The 18,267-nt window shown below is 38.6% G+C and overlaps 2 non-coding genes across 2 annotated transcripts; both read left to right on the top strand.

Annotated features, from left to right (window-relative positions):
* Positions 1–1,127: 1,127 nt before the first annotated feature.
* LOC127186516 (small nucleolar RNA SNORA17) lies at positions 1,128–1,257 on the top strand. The gene has a single exon (XR_007830394.1). It is a non-coding gene; the product is annotated as a small nucleolar RNA SNORA17 (small nucleolar RNA).
* A 14,805-nt stretch (positions 1,258–16,062) lies between these two features.
* LOC127186515 (U6 spliceosomal RNA) lies at positions 16,063–16,165 on the top strand. Its single transcript, XR_007830393.1, has one exon. It is a non-coding gene; the product is annotated as a U6 spliceosomal RNA (small nuclear RNA).
* The last annotated feature ends 2,102 nt before the right edge of the window (positions 16,166–18,267 follow it).

Raw genomic sequence — 18,267 nt, 5'->3', positions numbered from 1 at the left:
CTTCATTGCTGGTGGGAATGCAAACTAGTACAGCCACTTTGGAAATCTATCTGGTGCTATCTCAGAAAAATGGGAATAGGGCTTCCTCAAGACCCAGCTATTCCACTCCTTGGAATATACCCAGAAGATGCTCCAGCACACAACAAGAAAATTTGCTCAACCATGTTCATAGCAGCCTTATTCATAATAGCCAGAACATGGAAACAGCCTAAGTGTCCCTCAGTAGAAGAGTGGATAAAGAAACTGTGGTACATATACACTATGGAATACTACTCAGCTATTAAAAACAAGGAATTCCCGAAATTTGTGGATAAATGGATTGAGCTAGAAATGATCATAATGAGTGAGTTAACCCAGAAGCAGAAAGAATCAAATGGTATATACTCACTTATATCTGCATACTAGCCCAAGGGGCATGTCCCACGAAAGCCTTCATTTACCAGGAAACTGGGACAGAGGGGAAGGCATCCTATTGGGACTCTAAATGAGAGACGCATGGGAGAACAGCAAAATAAAAGGATCCAGAGGGTCCTAGAAATCTACAAGTAGAACAATATGATAGGCAGATTTGGGCCCAGGGGTCCCGCTCAAACTAAGGCACCAGCCAAGGACAATACAGGAGGTAAACTTTAAACCCCTTCCCAGATCTAGCCAATGGTCAGAATATTCTCCACAGTTGAGTGGAGAGTGTGATACGACTTTCTCACATCCTCTGGTGCCTCACATTTGACCATGTCCCCTGGAGGGGGAGACCTGGTGGCACTCAGAGGAAGGACAGCAAGTAGCCAAGAAGAGACTTGATACCCTATGAGAATATATAGGGGGACGTAATCCCCCTCAGGAACAGTCATAGGGGAGGGGAATAATGGGAAAATGGGGGGGGAAGGAATGGGAGGATACAAGGGATGGGATAAAAATTGAGATGTAACAAGAATAAATTAATAAAAAAAAAATAAAAAAAAATAAAAAAAAAAGAAACAGCTGATTCTACAAAGAGAAAAAAAAAAAAAAAAAGAAAAAAGCTACAAAATTTGCCATGACACTTATTAGGCCAATGCTCCATACCTTGTCTATGATGTACTGGGATTCTGTAGTTATGAAGTCTTTTTGTAAAGGATATACTACTGCCAGGCCCTAAGGGCATTGCAGGTATGACTGTTGTGTCACATATGTATCGGTAAGTGGCAGAGAGGAAAGAGGTTATACCTAAGCTAGGTGTTCTAGCCTATGAACACGAGTGATTAGTAGACTAAGATTCTCTGAAAAGAGCAAGTCCAAGATGACCATCAGGCTGGTGTCAGGTGAGAATGGATAAGCTCCCAGGAAGGTGAACAAGATAGAGACTAGAAAATCTCAAGCTGGGACAGGAGGCCCTGGGCAGGATTGAACCCAAGACAGATAACCCTATAATGGGCCTCTCAGATGGCCAGGTGGAGAGGAGACCAGTGTTGTGGGGGCAAGGCAGGGAGTTAGCTTGAGATGACCAGTCTAGTGCTGTGCAGTCCTGGAGGAACAGGGCATGTGGGAGGTGAACCCTGCCCAGTGCCATAATGCAGGAGTAGAACTTAGCAGTCCTGTGACCAATCAGAGACCCTGAAAACTCTAAGAAGAGCAAGTAAGTTGTAGAGAAATGAAATAGAAAGCAAAACAAAAGAATGCAAGTCCCCTAGTAAGGGGATCTGAGGTTATCCCTGCCATGGACTCTGATTCCAACATTTTGATCTCTCTTCTGGCAGATCTGGAGAAGAACAGCTTGATATGGATAGCATGTGATGCCTCCTGGGACCATGGTAGTTCTCTAGTCTGTGCTCCAACCATGGGCCTTATCTGGGTCCATAGCCCTCCAGCAGCAAGAATCTGTTACCACCAAAGGCTAAGCTGAGGTCTGTGGTCAGGATTGCAGCCTGGGGACATGTTCATGTCTGAGGGCTGTGCAGAAATGGCACCATCCTTCAACTAAGCATCTTTGGAGAGGTGTCCAGGAAGCATTAGAAGAAGAGAGATGACCCTAGCCCTAGCCCTCTGCTGTACTTAGGAGAGGTTTCTCCACACACTGTGGCCTGGTGGCACTCAGAGGAAGGATAGTTGTGGGAGTTGTTGATGATTTAGCCCCTAGGATATGACCATGGAAGTCCTGTCCCTATCACTAGTCTCTTGTGTAGTGTTTTGCACTAGGAAAAGATACTTGCCTCCCCCTTTTCTATTTACCACCTGGGGCAGACTCCAGACCTTGCCATTGGGTTTATAAGACCAAGACAACTGTCCCTGTCCCTTAGCAGCTGCAGCACATAAAATAGTGTGCCCTGCAAGTCATCTGGGAAGCACAATAGAGCTGACCCAGGTGGAGGGGATGCAGGTGGGCTGTCTCTAATGGCATGAGCTTGGGAAACATGTCCCTGCCACTTGTCTGCCATGTGGCAGCATGGATGAGGGACAGATGCCCTCCTCTGCTTCCTTGTTAGTTGCCATCAATGGAAGGTGAAAAAGCTGGCCCTGGGGTTATGAGAGTGGGAGACATGACCCTATTCCCTGCTCAGTGAAACACATGGGAGAGGGAGCCCCCAAAATTGCCTAGACAGAAGACTAGAGCTGGCCCTGATTGTGAGGCTGGCCCTGATTGTGGGAGTTGGGGAATGAGCTGGCCTTGAGAGCATAAGAGTGGATAAGCTAAAGAGCTGACAAAATCAGAAATCTCTCAGGCCCAGATCCAGGGCTTTGAATTGGCTCACCCCAACATCCCCCTATCAATGAACTTCTGGAGGCATGAAGAGTCCATTCTTACTAATACAGAAGTACAGGACCTCCATGACACATGGCAACAACAGGATATCCATGAGGGGTCCCAGTGAGGTCCAGTATTGATAGAGTAGTAGAAGCCAGAGGCCTCATACCAGACCAAAGAGCCACTGCAATGAACATTTGCAAGTAAAGAAGTGTAGATAATGGAATATACTGTGGGACACACTGTCTAAAGCTTCTGCAATGAGATTGCTTTTCCCTTCATTGAAGGGAGGTTCCAAGGGTTGAGAACCCATAGGAGAAAAAAAGAAGATGAATGAGATTATAGTGAATGATAGGAAATTGACAAAGAACCTATAATTTGAAGAAGCACATGACATTCTTCTTACCTGGTTTCTATTTTGTATAGTTGAGAGCCTACAACTGAAGGCAAACAAACTAGCTTAGATCTCCACTTGATTATAAAACAACAGAAATGGCAACAGGTATAGATAACTGGAGACACAGAACAAACTACACATCTGAAAAATTATAAATCTGTATTGGACCAATCCTTTCTCTTTTCAGATTTTCTTCTTCTGTGTATAACATGTCATCACACTGTGTAAAAGATGATTTTAGTTATCAGTAGTCCACTGTATGGAGTAAATAAATACAGGTTGGCTTGCTATAAGGTGACATCTCACTGGATAGGATTTGGAAAACTAATCACACTCCAAGACATCTAAAGCCAAGAGAGAAATAGTCCATACCACAGTTCACTAACATGCCCTGGTATATGTTTTCAAGTAGAACACTTGGTTCCTAAATATGACTAATTTTTCAGATGACAATATTTATATCCTTTATATAAAGAGCCAAGGTAATTAAAATATATATCACAGCTTTACTGTCTTTAACGCACACACACACACACACACACACACACACACACACACACACACCTTACAAATTTCAAAGGAAGAATTTTTGGTGAATGGCCAGTTATTCTTGGGTAAAGAGTCTCTAAACAAATTGATGATATGATTTAATTCTTTGGTATTACTCAGATGTCTTCTATGAGAGGAATCCTGGACAAATCTTTTTCTCCATTTCCATTCTCATGTGAGGTTAAGCGGAAAAGAGAGCACAAAGCTGAGATAATGAACTTCTGATGCTTAGAAAGTTCTACTCCATTTTATGAAATCTGCTGGCCCTCTAGGGAACCAATAGTAGTAACCGTGAGACAACTGGAATCCCTTGGGTTGGACACTATGCAAATCAGAATCAGAAAAGAAAAAAGGAACTAAGGCATTTGCCCTCCTAGTAAGGAGAGGAATAGACACAGTGATGAAGGAAAGCCTCCTTCTCTCCATGCATATGTTATATGAGCACCCTGTGGTCAGACAGCCTTACTTTCAGAAAAAAATGGACTATAGATTTTAAGGATGATATGTTCCCAGTTTCTGTTTTACTGAATACTAGTCATGTAGGATTTTAAATATGTGAGAATTAATTATTTTTATTTAATGTGTGCCAGTGATTTGCCTATGTATGTTGGTGCACCATATGGGCACAATTTCTTAGAAGATGACATAAGGGCTGAGATATCCTGGAACTTGAATTATAGAAATTTGTGAACAGTCAGGTTGGTGCTGGTAATCAATACAATGTCTTCTAGAAGAGCAACCAATGTTCTTAACCACTAAGCTATTTCCCTAGCCTGCTTGTTCAGGATTCTAATGTTTAATTAGATAAAAATTTTCTTGCAAAATAATTCCACATTGGTATGTTTGTTAGACTGTGTGAGTGTTTGTGTTTGAGGGGACTTACAACCCATTTGTATGAATCTCAGCTGTTGCTATAATTCTGCTACTCAGAGAAAAATTATTTTTATATGAGCCATGAGAAACATTCCATTGTTTTCAATGCTAGAGATTTAGGACATAAGAAGTTTCTCTGAACACTATATAAAAATATTAGATTGACATTAACTCTTAGCAAACAGAAACAATCTTAGCAGCTGGACACACTGGAAGGAGCTGTTGAGTATCTTACTTCTGCTTCCCTCCTTAGTTTATGTCATGGGTTGAATCATTGTGCAAGGGGTAGAGGAAACTTGTTGACAGTAATAACTTGCAAGATCTTCAGGCTGCAGGCTGCTGATCTTGAGAGAATACTGTGTGCCAGATCCACTGCCACTGAATCTCGATGGGACCCCATCTGCCAAACTGGTTGCTTTATAGATCAGGAACTTAGGAGATTGACCTGGTTTCTGCTGATACCATGCTAACCAATTATTAAGGCTCTCACTTGCTTGGCATGTGATGGTGACACTTTCTCCCAGAGATAAAGACAGGGAGCCTGGAAACTGGGTCACCTGTATGTCACATCTGATACCTGATATTGAAAAAAATTCCACACAATTAATATTATAAAAAAACTTCTGGAGACACCAGGTATCACAGACAACAGTGAGTCAAATCAATTTCCAGTGCTGTCTTCCTTACCTGTAAGCCAGAGCAGCAGCAACCCAGTATCTGATTGAGGGCCTTCATGTCTCTGTGTGACCTGTGTGAGGCTGACTCCAACACTGGGTGTGACATGACTATGAACTAGTACTTAGAGAAGTAGGCTGTACTCTGGGCACATGCAAATCACCAAAGGCTGGATACACACACAGTACTGCTCTGGTCAGTGACTCACTACAGGTCTGTGATCCTCTGATGTCTCAGATCAGAAAGATAGTACAGATCAGAAAGATAGCACATTTGTAGGCAATGTGCTCCTCTTTGGACAACAAAAAGAGCATTAGTCTATGAGTTGTATTTTATTTGGATTTCTGTCATATTCAGTTCATAATAATGGCTTTCTAATTTTCCCTGCATAGCAGAAACTTTAATATATGGTACAATTTTATAAAGTGAGCCTAGATTTTAAGGGCTGATCTATCTCCATTCTAGTACTTAATAGCATAGACCTTTAAACAAAATTAATCAAAAAAGATGAGGAAGTACACTTTATACTCATCAAAGGAAAAATACACAAAGACATCTCACTTCTAAATATCTATACCCCAAATGCAAGACCAGCCACATTTATAAAGGAAACAATACAAAGCTTAAATCACACATCAAACCCAAAAAATTAATAGTGGGGGACTTCAACACCACACGATCACCAATGGACAGATCATCAAGAAAGTAACTTAAAGAAATAATGAAAATAATAGACTTCCTGAATCAAATGGACATAATAGATGTCTAAGGAATATTTCAGCTGAACACACACACAAAATATAAATCCTCTTCTCAGTACCTCACAGTTCCTTCTCCAAAACTGACCATATAGTAGGCCAAAAGGAAACCTCAACAAATACAAGAAAATTTAAATAACTTGATGCATCCTACCAGACCACCATAGATTAAAGCTAAACTTCAACAACAACAAAAAGCCTCAAAACTCATGGACACTGGGTTAGTCATGAAATAAAGAAAGAAATTAAAGACTTTCTAAAATTCAATGAAAATTAAAAAACAACATACCCAAACTTATAGGACACAATGAAAACAGTGCTAAGAGGAAAGTTTATAGCATTAAGCACCTTTGTAAAAAAAAAATGGAGAGCTGCCATACTAGCAACTTACCAATACAACTGAAATCTCTAGAACAAAAAGAAGCAAACATAAAAGAGGACAAGAAATAACCCAACTTGGGGCTGAAATAAATAATGTATAAAATAAAGAGAACAATACAAAGAATCAATGGAACCAAGAGCGAGTTCTTTGAGAGAAAATAAAAAAGACAGACAAGTTCTTGGCTAAACTAATGAAAACACAGGGGAAGAGTATCATATTTAATAAAATCAGGACTAAAAGGAGGACATAACAACACACAATGGGGAAATCCAGAGAATCATTAGGTCTTACTTCAAAAGCCTGTATTCAACAAAATTGGAAATAAAAGGAAATGGACCATTTTCCTGATAGATTTCACTTATCAAAGTTAAGGTGCTAAAATCAGGAAAATAGTCCTATAACCCATTAGGAAATAGAAGCAGTCATCAAGTCTCCCAACACATGGCTTTAGTGCAAAATTCTATCAGATATTCTAAGAAGAGCAAACAGCAATATTCCTCAAGCTATTCCGGAAAATAGAGACAACAGGAACATTGCCAAAGTCATTCTAAATATCATAAAGAACCAACAAAGCGAAATAATTTCAGAACTAATTTCATGGTTATAGGTGCATAAATACTCAACAAATTACTTGCATAGCAAATCCAGGAACACTTCAAATACATCATTCACCAGGCTCAAGTAGGCATCATCCAAGGCATGCAGGCATGGTTCAACATATGAAAACTCATCAATGTAATCCGCCATGTAAACAAACTGAAAGAAAAAAAATCACATGATTATCTCGAGAGATGCAGAAAAAGTCTTTGACAAAATCCAACACTCTTTCATGACAGAACAGTCAGAGAGATCAGGGACACAAGGCCCAAAACTAATCACTATAAAGGTTATATATAGCAAGCTGATAACCTCCACCAAAGGAAATGTAGAGAAACCCAAAGCAATTCTGCTAAAATCTGGGAAAAGACAAGGTTTCACACTCTTTCCACATCTCTTCAATATATCACTTGTTTAACTTGATGTCTACATGCAGAAAAATACAAATAGATCTGTCTTTCACCCTGCACAAAACTCAAATCCAAGTGGATCAAGACCTCAACATAAAACCAGACACACTAAATCTATTAGAAGAGAAAGTGAGGAAGAGCCTTGAACTCATAAGCACAGGAGACAACTTCCTGAACAGAACACCAATAGCTCAAGCTCTAAGATCAATTAATAAATGGAAGCTCGATAAACTCAAAAGATTCTGTAAGGCAAAGGACACTGTCCATAGAACAAAATGGCAGACTACAAATTGGGAAAAGATCCTCACTAACCCTACATCTGACAAAGAGATAATATCCAAAACATATAAAGAGCTCAAGAAATGAAACACCTTCAAAATGAATAATCCAATGAAAACATGAGTACAGAGCTGAACAGAGAATTCTCAACAGTGGAACACTGTTGGCTTTAGTAACTTGCACTTCTTCACCCTTCATGTTCTTGATTGTGAGAAAATATGAGAGACTTACTGCCACTGAAATAAGCAGTAACCAGAGGAGACAGATGGAATATGCCACAAATCAGAAGAAGAACAAGAAAAAAGAGAAGGAAAAATAAAAAGGTGATTCTTTTAAACCAAAGCTTCCATAAGAAATAGGATGCTGAGTCTGAGCTTGGAGTCTCCCCTCTTTCTTGCACAGGAACTTAGTAGCAGCAAGTAGACAGTTTGCAACAGAAAACCTCTCTTGTTTTCTGGCCAATGTCTCTAACTACAAACTTTGCTTTTCTAAGTTCTTTCTCTTAAAAGCAAGTCTGAGACATGTGTGACTTATGAAAAATAAATGTGCAAACATCAGGGTGTAGGGTAGGATGTTCTTGGGTTGTAAACACATGTGTCCTTTTACTTACTTGTATTATTTAATTTAGAAAAGTCCCAAAGCTTGTTTCTTTTTGCAGTGGTGTATTTTCCTGGTTCAGTGTATTCTTTGTATGTTTCCTTACAGCAAGGCTTCATTTGACCTGCATGGATGACAGATTCTACTTTTCACTGTCTGGAATTTATTTTTTTCCAGGATAAAATTCAGCTATGGATGACTGTAAAATACATCAGAAAACCTGAGGCACCTGGTCGGTCTTCCCTAGACCTGATAGCCTCTCACATAAGGCCTTGCTCATCTACCCCAGACTAATCAAATGGCCCTGAGCTCACAAATCCCTGGCAATTGCAGTGTGGGGTGCCAGTTTGTGTTCTGGAATTCACTTATTTTCAGGGATGTTTCCACAAAAGCCACATGCTATTTACGGCTCATTTCTGAAATAGAAGGAATGACAAATATTGATATTGTAGCATCTATCATGATTCCAACAGTTTGACTCATGATGAATTTAAAAGAACCTAAGACTTTTGTTTCTTCTTAGCCAGGGATGCTGTAAACATGAGTTAGCAAGTGGAAAAAGTTTTTAATGTCTCTAGTTTCCAGGGGATGTGTCAATGAAATGTATTAGAACTGGTCTCACAAAAGTGGACACAGGCCTAGAGAATTTGTGGATGCTAAGTGAATAATCAGCCTGGGATCTTCTTTCTTTTATTTGTACTTTTCCAGCGGTTGTCAGCAGTAAGGCGGTGTTGTTGAGTAGGTAAACCTTATTAGTAGTGCCTTCTACTGGAAAAATATATAATAGGTCAAGTCAGAGTATAGAGGAAAAGCTATAAGGCTAATAATAAGGGAAAAGCCTACTGCATGCAGAAAAAAACCTCATGGAAAGCAGAAGTCTGGAATGTTCCTCTGCCTGATCAGAAAAACAATGAATAATTTTTCAAATTTATTCACAAACACAACGATAAATATACAAAACTCAACCTACTTCTTCTTATAAAGAAATAAGAAAAATTTGGTAAGAGGGCATTAAACATTGAAGCAAAAGTGTGGAAAGCATCTGAATTCCCATAAATATATTTGGTCCCTATTCACAAATGTTATGTCTTGCAGTAGGAATGTGCAGAGTAAGATAGTGTACATTAGAAATATTGTTACGTCAAAAGTTAATTTGACACACCTATCCTACCACACAACCTAGGCTGAAATATGCTCAGGGTCCCACTAAATAACATGCTGTTGAATAGACCATGCATTCGTTACATACAGTGTACTATAGTGTACTACTTTTTTGAACAGTAGGTTGCTGCCACAATTCAACTGCAAGGATGGAAGTTTATAATCTGAAATAAGGGTTCTATTACACATACAAGCTTCCAGAAAAATTATAAAGAAAACAAGTATTTAAACCATTTTAAAATCTCAGAAAATTGAGAACTGTTAGTATATGTGTAAAAGTGTGCCCCAAATTACAAAATGTGGATGCTTTATCAAACATTTTACCACTTTATACTACGAGGAGTAGGATAAGTTACAAATAAATGTGTGAAAGTTAGAAAAACAATGTAAATAAATTAAAATTTGTTAATTTCTACAAATGTACACAAGCCTGTGTTTTTGCTTACTTGCAAAATTCCACTAAAACATGAAAAATGTAACATTCAAATAAAAATTTAAGACTTAAGACAATTATCGGTAATGAAATTATATTGCTAGTAATATGTAGAAGCCAAGTAGTCACTATTAGGGAAAGTAGTTATTTGTTGAAGTTTTAAAATCCACACACTCTTAAACGCGATTAAAAAAGAAACAGAAATGTTTGTATTACTTGGATATAGACATGAATACACATCTCTGTATATAAATATGTAAATGGATGAATGATGTATAGATAGGGACACAATGTCATGTAGTTTACAAGAAACTACGCTCAAGGCCTCTAGAACACTCAGTTTCTAGGTATCACAATTTTAGAAAAAAGAAAGAGAAAGAACAAATAAATCACTACTTTTTTGGTAAAAGACAGAAATGGACTTTTAAAAATGGACCATTATTTTAAAATATAGTATAAAAAGGTTTGAATGATGGCATCACTTCACGGATGGATAATGTTCCTTTCAGAATCCATAGTTTATTCAGCAGAATTCTCAGTTTTCCAGATGAAGAAAACATCTCTATGATTTGTCTAGGGTGGCATAAGGGGCTCAAAACAATGTAGGCTATTGCCATTGCTCTTGGCTGCCAATGGAAGTTGAGGGTAAGACTGCATTGCTGAAGATACATATCATAGATTTGAAACCTCAAAATGCCAATTATATGTAGATTCGTGACTGAAAATGATGTCTTGCTAAAAGTAAGCACGTACTTGGAGTATCTCTAGGTGCCTTTCAGAACCCTGTCATGGTGCTCGACATATTTTTGTCATGAAGGAATTTTAGAGACTTGTGATTAATACCTGAAAAACGTTTGTGTTGAAAACACCTGTGAGCAACTTGGCTCCATACGCTTCAAGTACACAACTAAATCCCATCCGATACTGCTCATCTGTCCGAAGATATGTCTGGAGAAATCACATTGCTTTGGAGTCCCTGGTTTCTGATGATCTGCATTTCTTAGAATTCTTTATACAAGAGAATTAAGAATAACATTAATGATAATGGCTATCATGCTATTTAAAAGTGGGTGAAAAATCAGAGAGCATCCATGGATGTTTCAGTAAGTGATCCATGTACTATAAGCTTAGGCAATTTGCTGTCATGCCATCTTTCTTTTAACTTCTACTAGTTATCCTTTATTTCTGGTCATTAAGGAAAACTCTGCCACATGCTGCCTCTGTAGATTCTAAAAGATGATGAGGGTGTCATGATACTAAGTAAACTTTTACTTTTATGATTTCATTATGTCAGGGATTTGTTATTGTGATATTAAGTTCTCAGAAGCAATACCTCAGTATTTTCAGTAACATAGAGCAAACTGAAAATTTTGACAGTTTAACAGAATTTAATTTAACAGAAATATTTCTTGGAATAAAAGGGGTCTATAAAGAGAAATCATAGCGAGTGAATCAGAATCAGCTTTCTTCGATTAGGTTTCCTCCTGAAGGGGAACAACCAAGCAGAAGAAAAAAGTTCTCGACAGTAGTGCAAATAGCAGAGATCAGTACCAGAGGCTCCATGAGACTTCCAGCAAACGGCTGATGAAAGGAGGCTCAAGTAGTTTTCAAAAACAAGCAAGCAAGCAAATAAACAAACCCATACATCTAAGAAAAACAAAATAACAAATGGCTACCAATCAAGTAAATTATGTCAGGGTCACCTAAAGGGGGCGATGGCAGGTTATAGATACCAGTTTTACCTGTTTTACAATGCTATTGAACTTCACTAAAGTTTGCACACATAGGGTAAGTAGACATGCATTCAGGTAAAACTTGAGTACTAATAAAATAAAATTAAAACAATCATTAAAAAGATCAAGCAAAGAAACTAGGTATGTGGTTGCAAAATGAGGCGAGTGTTTCAGAAGAAACTGATAAGTGTAAGAGTGGGGAGGGGTAATCAGGAGAAACACAGATATATTTGGTAATATAATAGTAAAACAGACAGCCTCTACTCTTGCGTGCTTTGTTACTCTGAGCACGGGGAACGTTGCAACTCACAGCAAGAATATAAGTAAAACAGTATCTTTATATTCCCCATATCATAAATGAGGAGTCATTCCTTGTCCTCAGGCACTGCACTATTACACAAGATGGTTTCAGTTATGCTTTTAACAGATGAAGAGCTTTTTTTAGTGTTAGGGTTAAGGCTAGGTTTATGCAATGGTTTTGGTTAGTGCTAGGGTTAATGGTTATGTTTGTTCCTATGTTATAATCAGTATTAAATTTAGTATTTTAGTTATGATCAATCATTTGCCTATTGTAAGGTTAGAGCTATTGCTTGGATTAGGGCTGGTGCTAAGCTTAGACAAAGTGTTAGGGTTAGAATTCTGACCCTAACACTTTGGTTTGGAGTTCAAGGTTAGGTATTCAAGGATAGGGTTATTATGTTTAGGTTAGAGTTAGGGTTAAGAGTAGTATTTCTAGTTACAGATTAGGTTAGTGCTAAGTATAGAATTAGGGCTCACACCAAATTTACTGTGGTGAGGGCCACAGCTAATTCAGGATGGGAAGACATTTTTTTTGAGCTGTAGCTAATAAGGCAAACCAGGGACACCTGATCCAGGAGTGCAGCTAATCATGAAAAGTGGCCAAAAGCTGTTATGAAAGAATAACTAATCAGAATAACTGCACATACCTGTGTCTAGTTCGCCACATAGAAAAGGCTTAGACACCTGCACACAAGGGCACAGAGTTAGATAAATGCAGAAAGCTGTGCCCATGGTGAAGAGTCTCTGGACTCTGTATCTGCCCAGGGGCACACAGCAGCAAAGATTGTTGGGCTACTACTGCAGTACACACTAATGCTCTGGGACAGATGTTCTGCTGCTGCAGCACAACACGTGAACGTACTGAAACAACATATCACAGGGGAGTACTTCTATCACAGTGCACATGCCTGTATTAAACAGCAGTGATAGGAGCAGAACAGTGCCCATCGATGTGCTGGTTCTGCAGTGCACCTGTGTGTGCACATGTAGCAGCACACCTGGTTGTATTACTTCTGCATGCCCGTAGATCTTCTGGGACAGCACTGTATATATATTTACTAGTAAAGAAGTGCAAATGAAGATACTACTACTGCATTGCACATGGACACAGATATACTTGTGCAGAAGTAGAGAGGTGCTCAAGGATGCTCTACTATGGTGTATCCATGGGCTTCCTGGTAAATCAGAACACACAGATGTCCATGAACATCAGTCCACACAGGTTTACTAGTGCAAAAACACACGTAAAAATGAAATAGGGAGGGTGCAGAGATTTGTATTACAGGAGTTCTCATACATGTTTCTTCAAAGTAGTATGATGGATTTAAGAGTGTGGCTGTACACAGATGTACTATTGCAGAAACACACAAATGTAATGAGTTCTCCAGCAGGACTCATGTGTGTTTGATATCAGCTTTCATATAACTAGACAGTCGCATACAAGGATATAGCAGCACACCACTGAACATGAGTGTGCAAGCAGAGCAGTGAACATGCATCTATTAAAGCATTATAGAATTTTATTATACACCAATAAATAGTCCCTGTTCTAAGGACTTAATGGACTGGGAATGCAGTAGAAATAATTTTCTGGCCTACGCAAGAGCAATGGGTCCTTAAGGATAATAATCCAGTGTTCGCTGCTTAAAGATCACCTTAACAGGACATATCTAGGATAATGGCTCAGGGACAGAGCACATGGCCAGAACATTCAAAGCCACATGCTTCAGTGCACCCAATACATAAAAAAGAATTAAAAAATGGATCTTGACAGCTTATCAAAGAACCACCCTGATGGATCCAAAGCCTATCAATCTCAGGTAAATGTTTTGACTGGAGCAAAGCTTAAACAGTAATGTAAGCAGTCCTTTCAAAGTGCTTTCTCCATCCTAGTTATATTTAAATTCTACTAAAAAGCCCCGTGGCCATTTATGTTGGTTCAAGACATTGTCTATAACCACACAGATTGATACTTTTTTCTAATGCTCATTTCCATGTCTCTGTCAGCCTGTAACACCAGCTCTCTAGATGCACAGGTAAAAGGATTGCAACCCAGGACCACACAGTGAGGCCCTGTCTCAAACACCAGATCTTTGTGAAATTGTCTTGTGTTTAAAACTCAAAAAATGTCTTTTATCAATACAATATTGCAAAGCCACACCTCTTAAAACATGAATTAAATCAATTCAAAGACTCAAACAGTATAAAAGCTACAATTCTTTTCTATCTGATTTATTATAAGTAGGTCTCAGTTTGGCTCCCTTGCATGCCAGTAATGCCACAGGGTTTGAGTTATTGCATTATTTGTGTGTGATTACAAGTTTATTTTGTTCAGCAATTCCTTGGAGAAAGTTGGGTAGAAATTTCCGCTGATTTGGATCTATGACTGTGATGTGATTGATGCCTATTGCAGCAGAAACCAAGTTCTGAAGAGGAAATTGGGACAAACAGTTTATGCTTTATCTGTACTTTTCGAACAAAAACATTTAATTTCAGAATGTGCTTTAACAAATCCCTGAGAAACACAGAACAAATACTCCATGCTGCTTACCTGCGTGCACTCAGCAGCAGTAGTTGCTTTTGTAGCAGAGTGTCTGTTGCCAGCCATCCCAGTGATTGCTCAGATAGACGAGACTGGAAATGGGCTTCCTGGCCTTGGTGTGCCCACCACATGAATGTTCCAAGGCCGGTGAAAAGGCCAGCTCTCCCTGTTACAGCTAGGCACATTAACTGAACTAGTGCATGGGTATCTGTCAAGGCAGAGACTCAGGACTGGCATCAAGGCTGCAGTTCTAATCATTGCCAGCTGGACAACAAATATAGGTTTCTTAGGGACAGGTTTGGATACCATGTTCTCTTCATTAAAAACCCAAATAAGCAGACTGTGCCATCATTGGTCACCCATGACTTGATACCAAAACATGATGCAAAATGTAAACCGTTAACTAAACATTTTCTTTTTAATGAATATTGTACACACCCAAAGTATCATTGAGTCCCTGGAATGTGGTATTTCATTCTGAAAGTCCCCATGTACTCATCCTCTAACTCAAGAAACAGAACACTGTCAACACTTCAGAAGGCTGGGGACTCCTTGCAGCCACTGCGTCTTGAGGTGTAATCACTGCCTAACATCTAAAGTTGAAGTTAATTTTGTCTACTTTTGATCCTTATATAGCACATCAGCTCTTCAGAAGCACTCACTCAAGTTTAATTTTAGTATAAGTGGAGCAGCTTTTGTTTCCAATTTCCATAACGATAACAACAAAGGAATGCAGTTGACACAGTTGCTAAATTGGCATTATTTTCAATACCTAAAGAGCTAAATATTAACTTAATAAAAAAATCAATGATTCCCAAAAATCTATTCAAGATTCATTCAACAATATATCTTCAGGTTTTGAAAATTCTCCCTCATCCTCCCACCACCACCAGAACCTGTTCTCCTATTCCACGAACTAACTGCATCACTTGAGATAATAGAATGCTTACATGACTAAGAGAAGAGACAGGACTTGCATGAGCATGGCTCTGGTCAGAAGAACTGGACCAGCAGCAGTCAGACTCCTTAAAGGTTGTGAGGGTTAACAAGGATTGCTGTCTGCCCCTCTAATGTTTGTCGCCCAGAGGAACTCTTTCCAACAGAGCTATGGCAACTTGAAGGCAGGATTTTGTTCATTTCTCAACAAAGAAAGATAAAATGTATCTGGGCGACCAATCCTCCTCCCTTATGTTGCACGGGCTCTAGTCAGCACAGAAATATAGCAAGGCAACGGGTTTGCTCAGCACATCTAGTGTAGTAGAAAATTCCCTAAAATATTAAACTTAAAGATTTCTGAGTTAATAGACAATTTCCACTAAATACATATTTGTTTTTCTTCATTCTGTTTATGTGTCTCTTCTGATAGGAAAAGATGTCGATAATTACTTTTATTTTTTGTTTTTATTTTATGTGTATGAGTATTTTGCCTGCATGTATGTATGTGCACTGTGTGTATGGTGCCCAAAAATGCCAGAAGGATGCATTTAATTCCTTCACACTGGAGTGTTGTGAAATGACATATTGATACTGGGAATATAACTTGGGATCCCCTACAAGAACAACAAGTGCTCGTAGCCATTGAGCCATCTCTCCAGCCCAGGAAAGGTATAATAAATTACACTTGGAGTGCACATAAAGAGCTAAGTCATCCTGCTTGCTTCGGCAGCACATATACTAAAATCAGAACTATACAGAGAAGATTAGCATGGCTCCTGTGCAAGGATGACACATAATTTCGTGGGGCATTCCATATTTCTGAAAGCTTGGTTGTTTAGGGGTTAAGATGTTTCTGGGTCTAGATAGATGTTTTAAGTTTGTAGAGATGAGATATGATATATATTGGTTTACAACCAGAATTTTAGACTCACCAAGATAGGAAAGATGTTTTCTTCAAGGTTGCCAAACACAAATAGACAAAACACTATGAATTCAGCATTTATATAATTCCTGATTGTTTTCTGGTTCTTTTTGCTGTATGCAGTTTATTTTATTTATGTGTAATAACATAAATGTATATGCAAAAAGAAATATAGTAAAAAATTTAAAAAGAGCTAAGTCATCAATAGTACCTGTGTGTGTGTGTGTGTGTGTGTGTGTGTGTGTGTGTAGTATTTATGTACCTATTGGAGTCTATGCACACTTGTACTCATGTACAGATGCAGGTGGCCAGTCTGGCCAAATCAGTGAGCTCCAGGTTCAGTGAGAGACCCTGTCTCAAGAAATAAGGTGGGAAACAAAAGAGGAAAAATTTCATCTTACCCTCTGGTCTACACTCCATGCCTCTTTCCATCCAAATGGTTAAGGAGATTTGATGGTGTGAGTGATGTTAAGCACTATTCTTACTATTTATCTAAGAAAAATATTAAAATGGACAATAAACTAAGCCTTTCAGAACATACTGTTGGTAGCTGTGGCCATGGCTACTCCTAGTGGGTCACTGTCAGGGAACTGAGCTGTTTATGGCACAATGAGGTAGTCAGTCATCTAACAATTCAAATTCTTCACCTTTTAGTCTTTCATCTTTATCAGAAATTAACATGTCACACTTTTCTGGAATTTAAATAAGCATATAGTAAATGAATATAAACATCGCATAGTTCTGGTAAGAATGGTTGGTTACTATTAGACAGATATAAAATGTTCAAGAAGTCATAAAGCCCAGAGTGCACAAAAATGAACTCTGGTACCATCTCCTGGAGACATGAGCAAACTGCATACCTGAGGCACTGGAGACAGACTAAGGGAAGTGTAGTAAAGTCCACTGGAAGCAACAGCAAATGTTACAGCTGATGGTGGACATGCTCCAAGAAGCTGGTAAGGCTCATTTAAATTTTTAATTGTTTTCCACAATTAGGACAGAGAAACTTAATAATGGTACATATTTATTTTCTGAAAAATAATGTGAACAAATTACCATTCTGTGACAGAGCTGACATTTGAGCTTGGATGCTTTTACTTTGACTCTCACAGGTGAGCCCTGTTATCAAACTTCCTCAGATGCATTTAGGAAAAGTGTGAGTTAATATACACACAAATGCACACAGTCGAGATGGTAAATTTTAGTAGCAGATATTAATCAAGGAGTAGACATTAACATAGGACAAATGCAGTAAAAACTGCTGTTTGTACACAGATGCTTACAGATATATCATTGCGTAAAAACCAAGTGACATTTTTGATTACCTACACTAATTCCTTTAAGCAAACTGTCTTAAAAATTCATTAAAGATTTAATAGTAAGAAAAGGTAGATATTATGTATATAAAGTCTTCTTTCATAGAAACTCATTTAAATAGAGCAATACATGTTTTTTCTATCATGAAAAACATCTTGGTTCCAATGCCAGAAATATGGTGGGTACTGTCAATTTGAATTCTCAACCACACACTTTCTGAGATTAAAAAGATGAAGGCACTGACCTCAGCCTTCCAAGAAGCTCATGGTTAACATAGTCAACATTGCCATGAAGGGCCTGCCACAATGCCACTATGCCTGTCTTCCCAGGATACCAAAAATGGCCCTCAGACGTGCTGGGAAGAGAGTTCCTCTACTTCTATGTACTCTGCCCTAGCTAACCAACCACAGTACTTCTGAGAAGGTCAAATTAATTTTTTAATATGAAAAAAGAAATATATTTCCCATGTTTTAACAGAATAAGATGTTGTCATCCAAAGAGTCTTGTATCTACAACACAATTTCAAGGTACTTTTCAGAACTTGTCTCAGTCTTAGTAGTTAGGCCTCAGCAATTCTCCACACAGCTGCCGCATAGTAGGAAGTATGGCTTTCCATTCCCACACACACCACCAAAGCAGCCATCCACACAGAAGCCCTAGCTAAGACACCCCTGATGGTTTTCA

This window comes from Acomys russatus, unplaced genomic scaffold, assembly GCF_903995435.1.
Source record: "Acomys russatus unplaced genomic scaffold, mAcoRus1.1, whole genome shotgun sequence".
Lineage (NCBI taxonomy): Eukaryota > Metazoa > Chordata > Mammalia > Rodentia > Muridae > Acomys > Acomys russatus.
The sequence above is the reverse complement of the archived record's forward strand: the minus strand, read 5'-3'. Positions and strand labels throughout refer to the sequence as shown.